The following is a 13,621-nucleotide window of genomic DNA, read 5'->3' as shown; positions in this document are numbered from 1 at the left end:
GATCACAGTGAGCACTCTGGGGTAACAGGGACATTGAGAATGGTCTTAGGCAGTTTTAGAAAAAGAAGTTTCTGCAACAGGATTTTGGGAATAGGCTTTAACAGACACATGAAAAGCAAGAGTAACATCTGCAGTGGTTTTGTAAGTCTTTAAGTATAAGAAATCCATTGGAGCCAGGAATGGCATTGCAGGTCCCATGATCTGACACTGCACACCATTGTTTCCTAGAAGGAGCCAAAGCTGGCTGTTATTAGGATAGGCTAGTTAGGTTACATCAGAGATAAGCTCTTTGATGTTAAATGTTTGGGGCCAAAATTTATTTAAAAAAAAAAAAAGAAAAACTGATTTGGAGTAATTTGGTTTTGTGGAGCTGAGCTAGAGACACAACAAAGGACCTTGTTGAGTTCTTGTCAGTCTTCACATTCAGCAATGGAGAAAAACTGTATAAAGCAGGCCAGACGAAGGGCAATCTAGGCTGTTTACGATCCTACTGATAGTACCAGCTAGGGCAAGTCACACAATCTCCCTCTGACTTCATATTTTGCTCCACAGAGGATAAACTTCTAACCTAGATGAATTAGACTGTGGAAGATGCAGTTCTGCACAAGGGATGGAGCCAGTTAAAAGCTTCTCAGTAGTGGAGACAACATTAAATTATTCTGCCAACACACTTAAGAGGCTGGGCCCAGACTACTACAGGAAAGGGAAATAAAATGCAAGAGACAGAATTAGGGTAGGTAGCTAATGAGAGAGTAATAGAAAATCATGCTTAATTGATTAATTAATGTTTGCTGCTCCTGCCAGCAAGGTAGAGGCAATCAGGGGATGCAACTTCTGTTGCTGGAATGGGTCATCTCTGTGTCTCTCAGCAGAAGCTGCCACCCCACAGACCTCAGTACTTCCCTTGACACTGCCAGCAGCCAGCGTGGCTTTCCAGGGCTTTGGCAGGGAGGAAGCAGCAATTTTGCTGTTCCTAGACAGCCTAGATAGATAGCTAACTTACTTTTCCAAGATAAGGGTTGTTATACCAAACACAGTAACAGATTAATCCAATATGGTTCTCTTCAGGCTGTTCACCAGGGTTAATCATAAGCTCATTAATATTGTGGCAATTATTTTTCATATGCATTAGCTTTTGAGTGGCCCATCCTGAACATGAAGGACCAAAAACCAGTAGCGATTAAACAGGAACCTGGTAATGTTTATACCAAGACGTTAGGCGATTCTGATATTCTCCTGCAGAGGATGGCAACTATCCCTGCATCCTAAATTGGCCATCATCCTGCTCTTTTTGGCTTTCTCCTCTGAGGCACTATGGTTGATTATCAGCCCTTTAGTGCCGCTGAAGCATTCAGCAAATAGCATCTGCCTTGCTACAGTCAGGCGAGCATCCACTTCATGCATGGGCAGATTGATGCTTTGACACTACATGTGGTTTAGTACCTCGCTCTGTCCTGGCTGAGATGCCCATCAGCTCCTCCTGTACTCATGGCTCCTGTGGATGGAAGGCCTTGGGAGCACAAGACTCACTCTGTTTGCCTTACGTTTTGGCATGCAAAGAGTGTGATACATGATTCCAAAAGGTCAAGGACAAAATCATGTTGCTACAGGCGGGTGGACATTATCTGGTCTGTGTGATGCAGTGCTGTCAGCAGCACTAGAGATATGTGCTCAGGAGAGGGGTATCTAAGTTATAATCTAGTTTATCTCAGCTCAGACAGGTGATGCATTGTTCTTTGAGCAGCAGCACGGCGGGACCTATCCTTCATGCACTGCAGTACCTGAGAATCATTTCAGTGGTTTACGGCAGCTAGTAGAAAGCCAAGATTTGGTGGGGGGAAGCAAGAATCAGCCTGAAAAATGGTTTGGTTTTATAAGGGGGGAGGGAGAAATGATAAATATGATAGATGTGCTGTGCATCTCCAATTTAGGACATGGTCGTGTCAGTGTGTTTTAGAAAGCCACTGGTCCCCAGCTAGAAGCTGAATTTTTCCCTTCACCTGAAGCACAATAACTGCTCATGTGTGCATGCCCAGCTCCTCACACTGCAGAGTAGTCCAGGATGGATTACAGCAGCTGTCTTATTCCATGCTACTGCAGACTAAAAGCCACATGCGCACTGGCAGCTGCTCATTTCCCCCTGCAAAAGCATTGATTTTGAAAACGCTATGTTAACATAGCACGTGGTTCCTTGAGCTTGCTCTCTGGATACATACCAAGTCCTGTTCAGAAGGACCCTAAAACACTCTGAAAACTTTATCATGGGCCTGATGATATCTCAGAGCAGAAGATACGAGCATGGACCTGTAACCATGTTGCAGTTATGCTAGATGTACTCTTTTGTTCCTTTTTTAATGCCAAGACCATCAGCAATGTGACCATATTGAAAAGAAAGCTTTGGAGTACTCTGGAAAGCAGCTTTCTCTGAGATAGATGACCTGACCTATGTAGTGACATGTAGTGTTGCTACATCAGGTTAGGAGGACCTGAAGAAGAAAGGATCTTATAGCCCATAGACACAGCAAGGGAAACAACAGAGTGGTTGAGGAGTACTTGAACTTGGATTGTCAGAAAGCAAGGGCTAACTCTCCTCCAGTTTCTTCCTATACAGCCACAAGACCATACATAAATGTATCGTCAGCATCTCCTATTATCCTGCTAGCTCATTGCCCAAGAAAAAGAAAAAATAGAAAGACATGCTGATCCTCATCAGGATGGAGTTCGGCCTTGATTTACATAAAATCATGTGAGATCATAATCTGTCCTGAAGTGAAGCAGGGGATGATACCTCAGTCCCAGAGAGTAGGAGAGAGAGAAAGAGATTTCTCAGGGTAAGAGAAATGCCGGTGTCCCAGTCAGGGGAGAAGTTTCTCATTAAGTCTAAATCTGTTCCCCAGTTTGTGGAGTGTCTGTGGAAGGTTGTTACAGGGTTAGTAAGATCCACAGTGACCAGAAACATCATCAGTACAGAAAATGCCAAAGCCATCTGATGACATACAGGGTAAAATGTAAGGAGTAGTCTGAAATCTGCTTCTTTGTGAAAAACTCTGCTTGCTGGCAGTGGAAGCAGCAGTCAGGCCTTGTGCGGGTGAGCTCTACAAGCTTTCTTATTCCTGCTGTTACACCTCAGTAAAAGATTATCTGCTTTTTCCCCGGCTTCTCTTTACCTCCCCCTCGTTGCAGTGAGTTTTCTGAATAACTCATATCAGTTTCATGACGGTTGCGTCCAGGGGCTTCAGACCGAGGTGATGCTCCATTGCATCAGGGCCTCCTTCTGACCTGGGAAAAAGAAAGTTCTCTGTTCGGTTTATATAGGGGAGGTCCCTGCCAGAGAAAGGACTAATCTAAACTTGGAGGAAAAGTACTTGCACCGTACTTTGGTAATGAGGCACAGGGATGTTAACTGGCTTGGCCAGGATCTCAGAGAAGCCTAAGTCAGAGGTATGAAGTGACTGCAGACTCCCTAAGTACCAGATCTGACCTTTGAGAAAAATCTTTCTACAAAGCTGTAGCACTAGATGGACCTAAGTGACAGATCTGCAAGATCATTAAATCAGGTAGAAAAGCATATGGAGAAAACAGATGTTACAATTCTTTTGGCTGGGCCCCAGATTTACTTCAGCTTGCAAGGAGCAAGACCTTGTCCTTTCTCTGGGAGAAAGTACTGGGTTTGGCACGGATGAATGGTTGGTTGTGGCAAATAAAAGCAATTTATCCTAATGCATCAGCAGTCTCGAGGGGACTGGTGACTTTGGAATGGACTGCAGGGGTTTCTGGAGAAGGATCAATGAATGCAAAGGAGGGAGAGATTCCAGCCAGCTGGTCAAGCTCTACTGCCATTTAAGGTCCAATTGACCTGAACTGCACAAGGTGTCCCCAGCATTTCATCCCTACCTTTGGGGGTAAATTTGGCTCTGTAGTAGGTGATAGAGCGTTTTTTTGGCTTCCTTACACAGCATCTCAGTCTTAAAACTTCCAAACAGGCTCTCTTTACCTTACTAACATCAGGCAAAGTATAGGATTGTCCTCCTTCAAAGCTCTTCCCTTACTCTCAGGGAAATAGCTGCCTTAACTGAACTCTCTTTTTCCCTCTTAAGCAGGAAGTCTTTAAACCCTTTAAGCTGGGAATTAAACCTCTTTGCTTCTACCACTCAAGGCACTTTCCCTTTGGAGGTACGTAATTACATTAGCTAGAAGGACAAATTGTCCTACTGGATCTTTAAAGGAGCCGTATACTCCATCACAGGTAGGTCTCATGCTGACCATATACAGTAGCGTGGATCCCCCACGGGGCAGCGAGATACATAATGCAGTTGGATTCCCGTCATCAGCGGCGGCTCGGCTTGCTCGGCATCCAGAGAAGTGCCAGACCCACTCCTCTTCCTGCGCCCGACTCCCGCAACCTCCCCTCTCCCACATCCCGGGGTTGCTAAGCAACCTCCTGCACAGCAGAGTGAGCAAGAGCTGTCAAATTTATTACTTTTTGTTTTAAAGTAGCGATGTCTCCTATGTAACTAAAAAATTATAATCAAGAATTGTTAGTTTAACATCACAATGAGGCCTAATCTCCACTCCTCTCTCCATTTTCTCATTTGAAGTCCTGCATAATTTAAGAGGACCCTAGAAAGTGTTGCACCTGAATAAGTGAAATGAAATAAAGTTCGAAGCCAGCTCTATTTTTCACATTTGCAGCAGGTTTGGAAGTGAGGGCACCAGCAGGGTCTCCCACACTGTTGAATTTAGCATCTGACAAACTGCAGGAAATTGAAGCCAGTTATGCACAGGGGCTTGTATTTGCCAATGGCAAAGGGATTATATACATTTAAAAATAAAACAAGACACAGATTTACCATACTTCTACAATATATTTCTCATAGTGATTGGCATATCTAGCCTGTGCCAACTATGGTTCTTCTGAACTGACCTTATGAGGTGGCAGAAATAGCTCTACAGCAGGGGCAAGACGGCATTGACATCTGAAGTCACTTAGCAGGAAGTAGTCTCTCCTCCACACACACTACATTAATACACATATATACAAGGAATTCAAAGTCAAACACACAGTCAAGATGGTACTGAGCTGTACATTCAGATCTAAGTTTGTCTGTTTGAATAGTGGGCCTCACCTGGGAGAAGACAACCACCCATACCCCCTTCCTCCAAACTAGTGACCAAGTCTCTAACTCTTGCCAGACTTCTGGACTTTATCTGGCCCTGGAGTGTTATGGAGGTTTTATAGGTCTTAAATAAAGGGACATCATAGGTAAGATTTATAATATGTAGTATGTAATTGGGTCTTGAAGCAGGATTTAGCATGCAACATAGATACATCCCATGTATCACATATAATAGGGAGTGAGAAAGAGACATGAAGAGCATTTCAGGGGTGTAGGATTCCCGCCTTAATAGGAAATTTATTCATTTGCAATGCTCTCATCACCCTAGGAAGTAGACTACATCCCACACTTCAGAGAAAGGTGAAAGAAACTAAGAAATTAGGTTGTTATTGTTAACCTAATCTAAGCAAAATATCTTTCTTGGCTTCAAATCTTTTGGTTGGTGTAATTGGGTTCTGAGATGTCTACTATTTAGACAATATTGACTACAGAACCAGTGACTTCTACTGCTTCTGCTTGAGATAAAGCGTCGTGGTAGTCTCTTCAGCTCTGCCTCTTCAGCCTGTAGTCTCTTCAGGACTTTCCTGACCACATCTGGTATTTCAGCAAGTTGCTTGGGCTGGTGATTCATGAGGCAGCCATGCGGACAGAAGGCAGGGGACACAACCCTAGGCTTGACAAGCTGAAGCTATGGCCACAGACTTTCAGAAAGAACGGCATAGCCACTACCTATTTCTCTTGAGACCTGAGCATAGAAGGATGTGTACGATAAGCTGAAGCCTTAATCTTTACATGGCATGCACCCCTTAGGAAAGGAGAAATCAAAATATACTAGAATAAAACCCTCCTCATCTCAAGCAGGGCTTGATAAAACTGTCTGAATAACAAACAGATTCACTAGCACATTTGTGAACCAACACCTCAAGCATAATTTGCTGCTACCTCCCGGGAGCACAGTCTTTGCTTACTGGTTATATTCAAATAACTGATGGGTAGTAATGGAAATGCATGCTTGTGATTCCCAGGCTTCATGAATTTGCACCAAGTTTGCATTCAGTATTCATTACTTGTCCTTTATTGGATTCTTTGGAAAAAAAAGTAAGAAAGTCATGGAAAAGAAGCAAAGCTTTTGCGGCCAAAACCACACCAGTGATAATTATGGGAAACACATTAATACCAAGTGAGATCATTATTCATCCACAGGTAAATGGGGGAATGGAAAGGAGGAGTTTTTGAATGAATCACAAACCTGGGGGGGAAAGAGGTCGATTTTTTAGTTTGTTTGATCCATTTTAATCAGATTTACTGGCTGTGCATCATGATGAGGTGGTGTTACCTTTTTTGAGCACAGAACATGTATTTCTTACAGTGAGGAACAGCCATTAGAAAAATTCTTCCTCAAAAATAACCCTCCTTATCTTTTCCACTTCTTATCTGTGTGGGGGTTTATACAATTTTCAAGCTAAACATGTAAGAAGTTCAGGTAATGATAGAGCAGGTGTGCCTTGGGAGGACTAAATTATGGGAGTCAATAAACAATTATGGGGTAGCATCTGGATGATTGAAAGAATGTTAGCAGCACTAATAGTTACAGAAAATAATGATTCTTCTGCTCCATGTGTAGGTCTTTTAATGTCCAAGACATATGCTTACAGATTCAGTGGTTTTCTGGATTTGAAAATTCATAAATAAGACCAATCTTGCATTTACACTGGTGCTGTCTTAGACTGCCTGATAAGATCTAGCCTTTGCAGTATCGAAAGTCCATAGTGTGACTGTAGGGAACAGAGATGATCCTCATGGCAGAAGATGGAATAGTTTACACTGATTTCAGCAAGGTTTGTATGATGCCATCATGACTCTTAAACCAGAAGCATTTGCTGTGAAGTTCAAAAAAGTGTGGTTCTGAACTGTCGCATCTTCTCCCATCACTAATATTAACGTATTAATCTCTTATATATCAATAAGTGTTTATGCAAAAGGTGAAAGAAACAGTCCTGTTGCTGGAAATGACTGTAAAGACCTGAACTCTTCAGAATGTCAAAACTCACGAGAATAATGTTTCAGAAGTAGATGGCACCATCTAGGCTCTTTTTATGACAGGGTGCATTTGGCCTTTCCACTTGTGGTTACCTGATCTCATTGTCTGTTACAAGTGTCTTTAGTGAAGACATGAGCAAGCTTTGGGGCAGGCTGTTAAAGGCAGAGAGCACAAGAAATCACTTTGAGAGTCAGAACTACCAATGACAGTGAGAGGAAACCCAGGCACCATGGTACTTTGAGAGAGGCTGTAGTGAGGCATCAAAATCATTAGCAAATATAGCTGAAACTGCTTAAGCAGGGTGGTGTTAATACCAATCTAGGCATATTCATGCAGGGTTATAACAAAAAATCATATTTTTGTTAGGAGGTTTAGATGAAAAATAGTCTATAATATGCAGTGCTACACAATTTAGAATGTTAATGAAAAAAAATCTTAAACTGATGATTGAATCTTGTACTTCAGCCACAGGAGAAATGAGCTCCCTGGGCTTTTTCCTTTTTGCAACCTCTGGAGTATCTTTCTGTCATCCAGAATATGAGAACAGATTCTTCAAAGTGTAAGTCTGGGTGTGCAGTGCCTGTCTGTGAATTAAAATAGACTGAACGATAGAAGCGATTTAGCAAGCAGTTGATAGGCTTTGCTTTTCTAAGCTTGTTCTTGACAAAATAGACCAAAACCAAGAAAAAAGTGTAAAAGCAGCTAGAAATGAGGATTTCTACATTTTTGCCCCAAGATTCAAGAATGGTAATGTCAATATTTTGCAGTGTTGATAGGTAAATCACCACTATAGACCATAATGTTATGCTTTTTCCTGTGACACTCATCTATGTCTCTCTATACAAGATGAAAAGTCCAACCACGGTGCCATGCCAAGATGTTCCTTTGATGTACAAAAACCACTGGGACACTTGAACTTCCTTCAGGGTGTATCTTATGCCAAAATCTCCTGTCAATTTGGAGCTGGATAGCCTTGATTGCTCAGCTGCTTTCAGTCATTTCTGAAAGGCTGATATCTGGCATATGGTGACTGAATGACAGGTGGTGAATTTGGTTGTCTCTTGGCAAAGTCTTCTTCTGACTTTATGTGAAAGTGGAAAGAGTGGGTGTATAACATATTGATCTATTGATTATTCCAGGTGGAAAAGAAGGTTTATCCAGGGTTGTTATATGACCTATTTCTCAATTCTCTGTAGTAATTAATTAAATAAAATCTGTGGTGGAAAAAATTCTCTTTTCCAAAATGTCATTTTCCCTCTAAAAACCTCTGCCTTGAACAGAGGAGTGCCCTTTTAGACAGGAATCTTTGACAAGGGTTTTGTTATCTCAGAGGACATACTTTGGGGGTCAGGATCTCACCTAACAAGACAGCATTTCTTATCACCTTGACATGGAAGCACTGCATATAGTTGCCATACAAGCTCATCACCAGGATTGCATTTCAGGGTCAAAACGTCTATCTTTGACTTTGCATACTGGCAGAAGTCTGGATCTAGGATGTGTTCAAAGACAAGTCTAGTCCCAAGGGGCTTGGTTATGGGACCACTCCCACACTATGTGGAGACAGGACACCCTTTGGATCACCCACTGAACCAGCTAGTGTCTTTTGCTTGTGACAAAGACTGCAGACCTCACCAAGTCAAGTTAAAGCCTGATGGCTTGTAATCAGCAAGAACTCCAGTGAAAACAAGGACAATCCTCAAGTTCATGGACACACCAATACTCCCTGCTCAAGCAAGAACGGGTGAGAAGGCCTCAGCCCTAGTACAGATGACAAGTGATTTTGCTGACATCAGTCAGGTTAGTCTGGAGTAGTTTTTAAGAAGCTGAAGCCACTGTAGAACATTACAAAGGGTGAGAGAGGTGGAAAGGCTCTGCATAGAAAAAAGTAAATACTGCTGAGCCATAGCCTGACTTTCAAGGTTAATTGGACATTTAGTTTTAGCTGCTGTCACAATAGATCAGTCATGTCACACTGTAATCAAAACTAACACCTTCCAGTAGGCTTGTTAACTATTCTAACATAGGAGGCAATTGTTTCAGTAATAATGGCAAAGGTAAGGAATATTCCTTTGTGTATTACAGACATTTATAGCAGCAGCACCACCTGTCCCCTGGAACTGTGAGCTGTACTATTTGTGAAGGAAAGACCTGTTTTCTTTGTTTATTTGCTTGTAACACCAATATAGAAGTCTGGCTCAATCAAAGGGATTCATGGAAAAAGGTCAAAAATAAAGAGCTGCTTGGTCCAGATGATGACAATAAGAAGCCTTATAAATAAAACCACTGCCTGCAAAAGAGTGTGGTTGTATTTTTAAATTGAAATATGTCATATTCAAGTATATAGAAAAATAAGCCCAACAAGCTCTCAGGCAGAAAGGAGGATCTGAGGATAAAACAATTTACTCCAGAGATGTGTCTTCAAGCAGAATTCAAACCAAACTTCACCCGCAACCATGTTACACAAGAGCCTCATGTTTTGGACCAAGGGGCACAACAGAAAAGAAGGGAGACTACGTTCCTTTTAGCACCTCCTCTGTGTAGCTCTGCCCAGGAGCACACCCCAGTGAAGGTCTCCTGATGAGAGATTTCCAAGACTGTATGGTACATTCAGCATATTGCTGATACTATGACGACAGCAGATTTGTTAGCCCATCTGTTAGCCTTTTCATGTCCTTCTCACTTCTTACCATGATTGGAAGGTTTCCATGTTTCCTTTGGCCTGACTTGTTCTACCTACTAACATAGGAAATGATCTGGATCCTTCAGACACACCAAAATGCCCGTGGAGCATTTTTCTTTTGGTTCTTCCAGCCCCATGTGCCCATGTGTCCATGTGATGTTTGGTGAATTCCCTCTGTGGGCTGAAAAGGATCTGTAGCAGTACCTGAAAGTCTCAGAGATCCTCAGGCTCCTGGAGGCGTTCAGTTCCTCTGAAACAAGATATTATTCTGGATTGTCCACAATCAATCTCCTCAGTCATCTCTTGCACTAGTAGTAGAGACTAAAATTAGAACTCAGTCTCCAGAGCATGAAGCATGGATTAAACACTTCATTCCTTACCAGAACTTGTATAAATGCTGGTAAAGCCTGAGTTTTAGCCATGTTACAATGACAACAGGTCATGATCTTGGCTAATTATTTTAAGCCTGCTCATGTATTAAAGCTGGACTTGTGTCAGGGCGCTCCTTGACATACTTTGTTGTGTTCTGCTAACCTCTAGTCACAAATGAAAACTTTCTTCTTTGTCTGGGTTTGTAAGAAGAATAAGAAATAGAGAGACACACTTAAAATAAAAGACTGAGAAATTAAATTATAAATGTGAAGCTAAGGAAAAGTATGGAGGTGAAATGAGAGGTAAAGGAAGTTTTCCTAAAGTTATAATTACTAAAAATCCATTTTTAATAGATTAAAACAAATATTGTATTCCAGTGACTGCTTTGAATTGTGTTATTGGAAGTATCATTTTCCCAATGTCTGTATGTACCATAAAATAGGGGCACAACATTGCCTATGATGTATTCAGTCTTTTTTTCCAAGTGAGACTCCTCTAGAGGATGAAACATGACAGGAAAACTTGGCCCAAAGACTAAGGAAACAACCAAACAACAGTTTCCAGGAGGTTCTGTAGCAGTGCATCACACCTGAAAGAGGTCTGAGTTTGTCTGAAGATGCTTTATTTTCTTGATAAAAAATTGAGATTTACTACCAAAAGCAGGAACTCTTCATAAATACTGTTTCGCTCATGACCCCATTTTCAATTCAAGATGTTGTATCGACAGGCATATACAGCCCTCACCCATATGTGATGAGGTCTTGTAAAAATATTGCAAGAGATGTTAAGGCAGGTGTAAGAGAATTATTGTAATGAAGTGGAAATATGGTCTGGGACAAAACAACAACAACAACAAAAACATCAGAAGGGAAGGAAATCATAGAAAAAAGAAGCAATTGGGTGACTAAGACTGAAGAAGGAAGAAAGAAAAGGCCAGGGTGAAAAAAGGAAGTCCTGATCTGAATTTAGCAACAAGACCGCCTAGCTACATGGCCATAACACAGGAATAGATATGCTTTACATGCCAGTACCTGTAGGGCTAAGAACTGCCTTAGCCCCCTTCATAACTCCATGCCTGAAACCAGAAAACAAAGAGCTTCAAAGCAGTTTTGCTCTCCAAGCCCATGATTCAGATGTTCCGAACATCAACACGTTCCCCCTTCCCTCAGGCTGTTTTCTTTGGCAGTTGCTCAGATTTTCCATTAAGATTTGTGCATTATTGCACAGGCTGCCGATAAGTTGTTGCATACACAGCTGGCTTTGCCAGCTACTGCTTGAACCTGCTGGCAGTTTCCTGGTAGGTAGGAATTAATTCTCCAAAGGAGGAAAAAATCTGTGGTTTATAAATATAACTTTTACTACTCAGCCTGCAAGAAACTTAAACCATAAAGACATTTTTCTTCTTTCTTCTGTACAGACTCATTGCCCAGCTTTTTTACTTTCTTTAGTCTTAGTAGATGTTTTTCTCAGTATAGCTGCAGCTGACCTCTCTTGGATGAATGATGTCAGACAACGCTTCACCAACAGTTTTCTTGATAGTTATAGAGCAGCTCAGATTCCTTTGTTGGACCAGAAACATCAAGTTCCTCCAAGTGTAAAACAGCACTTCACCTTTAGAGAAAAGTCAGAGAAGCTCCCCTTGACCACACACAGGGAAGGCACAGAGACCAAGCAGCAAACTATGAGCAGCCCAGCTCAGAGCCTCCAGTTCTGTCTCACATGTGAGGCTTGTGCCTTGTGGCAAAACCTCCCATAAACCATCCTCCCAAAAGCTGGCTGTTCCCTTCCTCTGGCAGAAACACAGTGTGCCCTGCTGTGGACCCCATATCCCCTGAACTGTAGGAAGAATTACTGGCCTGGGAGATGGCAAGGAGGTGCTTCCCTCTGAGCCGTGAGCTGGGTGGCAGCCACCTCCAATGCACGTGACTCTGACACAAAGATATACTGAAAGATATACAGTATATCAACAAAGATATACTGAAAACAGTATATCTTTGTTGACCCATGCCAGACTGGTTGGAAATTTCATAACTAAGAACACTCCCAAACACATAATTTCTAATTTCCTTTGCAATAGCAGACTGTGCAAAAAGACATTCACCCTCCAAGTGAGCCTTTAAGGAAAACTAAGCAGAGAAATCTGGGCAAGCATCACTCTCTAATCAGCAATCAAACTTCCCTATGAGGCTCTAGAGGGCCTGATTAAAAGCAGATGTGGATAATCTTAATGAGGGAAAAGATACAGCTGCCAGGAGAATAGAAAGTTTCAAGAAGAGCTCTTGACTCTGTAGTAGACCTTCATACAGGGTTAATAGATTTAGGCAGGCAGAAAGCTATGGTTTTACGCTGCTTTTTATTAATCACAGGAATTGTGTGTTGCACTGCAGGATGAGCAGGGGGAATTTGTTAAAGTGCACCCCTCCCTAGCTGCACGGCTCTCAAATTGAAACACAGTCTTGTGATCACTTTGAGAGATTTAGGAAGCACTTGTCTTCCAGATATCCACGAGGTTGCAAGCTACCCTTTCTCAGTTACAGTATCTCCTTGAAAAAGTGGGACATAGAAGAGACGGATTCTGCCAAGCAAACACTCCGAAAACGAACCGTGGCGAGGGGGGCAGTTTTATTCTTCGTAACTGGTGATGCCTGTGGGTCTCTGCCCACTAAGGGGCTGGAGGCTGAGTGGGGGAGGTGTTCACTTCAGACGCTCCTGGCAGGGAAATGACAGGGAAGTTTCCAAAAGTAATTAACATTTATCTTCAACTACTGGAAAAACAAAACACACAGGGAATGCCTTAATTGGCAGCACTGTGGAACAGAATGTTTGTATTTACAAAAGAAAAGAGCAGTCCATACCTTAGTAATGGAAGGAGGTTCAAAAAGCATTAGTGGGAGAAAAAAAATCACCCTCTGAGACTCTCAGGTTAGAAACTTTCCTCAGCAGCTTAATGCAGTGATTTTCAACTGCTTTTGAACTCCCAAGTCCTAAGAAAGCTCTCTAGAAGTGAGGATCCATTGTGGATATGTCACTTCCATAGATTGCATGTATATATATAAACTGACATTTCTTCAGGTGCCTAACGGGGGTGTCTCAGATGTATCTGTAGATCACAAACAGTTCATAGACCACAGAACACTACTCTTGCATTTGGCTGATCTGTTTACCTGTTTCCACATCAAAAGGCCATCTGAACATGTCTGCAATATGTTTATCCTTACAACATTCCTATAAGGCAAAATGATACTTCAACCCATATGTCAGACTAGATATTTCTGAGTCATGAATCACTTTCCCGTCTTAAGCATACTTTCCATGGCTTTGGTCACTAAAACGTCTTTATCCAAATTGCTTCACTATTAAGAGGTGACATGACATGACATAGTTAAGAATTTTTTTTCAAAAGATTTT

This window comes from Mycteria americana, chromosome 6, assembly GCF_035582795.1.
Source record: "Mycteria americana isolate JAX WOST 10 ecotype Jacksonville Zoo and Gardens chromosome 6, USCA_MyAme_1.0, whole genome shotgun sequence".
In the NCBI taxonomy this organism is placed as follows: Eukaryota; Metazoa; Chordata; class Aves; order Ciconiiformes; family Ciconiidae; genus Mycteria; species Mycteria americana.
The sequence above is the reverse complement of the archived record's forward strand: the minus strand, read 5'-3'. Positions refer to the sequence as shown.